Source organism: Acyrthosiphon pisum, chromosome A1 (genome assembly GCF_005508785.2).
Source record: "Acyrthosiphon pisum isolate AL4f chromosome A1, pea_aphid_22Mar2018_4r6ur, whole genome shotgun sequence".
Taxonomy (NCBI): Eukaryota; Metazoa; Arthropoda; class Insecta; order Hemiptera; family Aphididae; genus Acyrthosiphon; species Acyrthosiphon pisum.
The window spans coordinates 116,777,707-116,778,844 of NC_042494.1; positions in this window are offsets into that span (position 1 = coordinate 116,777,707).

Here is a 1,138-nt window from a genome sequence, read left to right on the forward strand (position 1 = left end):
TACAACAACAAAAAGTGGGCAAGTGGGTGTCACTCGGCTGTACAGTAGGTTACAAGTGGGTCACTGTAATGGATGGTGTTAAATTTGAATTCAATGATATATATCATTGTATAAGAAAAACGATTCTGAGCTTCAACGGTCAGCCTATGATATTACTAAGTAAATTTGATGATATTATTGTATATTATTATATATTATTATATAATTTTTATATAACCTATTTACTTACGTGAATCCTTGTTTTAAATTTTCATTCCTCAGCATAAAAAACAAAATTTGTATTTTTTAATAAACTATAGGCAAATGTAAGTATACAAAAAATATACTATTCTTAAATCAGTGGAAAGATGGCAGAAGCTGGCATACACCTACTTATATTAATTGACGTCGTATGATTAAAATTCAGTTTTATAAATAACTATCCCAAAAAAAGGCAACTACTTAGCTATAATATTTATAGAAAAAAAATGCTAAATAAAATGTATATTAGATTCTGAGTGAAACGATGCATGTATTGATTTTACAATGATGTGTGTTTTTTTTTTAATTTTTTAATTTTTTAAATTTTTTTTAAAATTTTTTTTGTGTCTGTGTACACGATAAGTAGTCGAAATAATGCTTCGATTTTCGACTTCAGTATCTTGTTCGATTGGAAAGTGATCTAAATAATTCAAAAAAAATACCATGATAAAACGCATACAGCAATAGATTATAACATTAATGACTTAGTTATGATTAGTTTTCCATTCCTCGAAGTGGGAAAGTCTCCCAAATTAGGACCAATATACAGAGGACCATTTAAAATAGTAGACAAAATCAACGATTTAAATTATAAAATAAAAATTACATTAAACAACAAAGAAACCGTCGACACTATACACGTACGGAGGTTAAAACCATACTATAAAAGGGTCTAAATTAGGGCATTTTGGATTTTAACTATCTAAATACCAACATAATTAATTTAAAAAAACAGTAGGCTCAGCCCGTCAAAATATAAATATATTTATACATTTTTTTTTTGTTTTTTTTTCTTCCTTCCCTCTCTCTTTTTTTTTTTTTTAATTGTTATAACAATATAATAAATAAACAACTCATAAAATATCATAAAATACATATAAATGCAAGACATGTGATA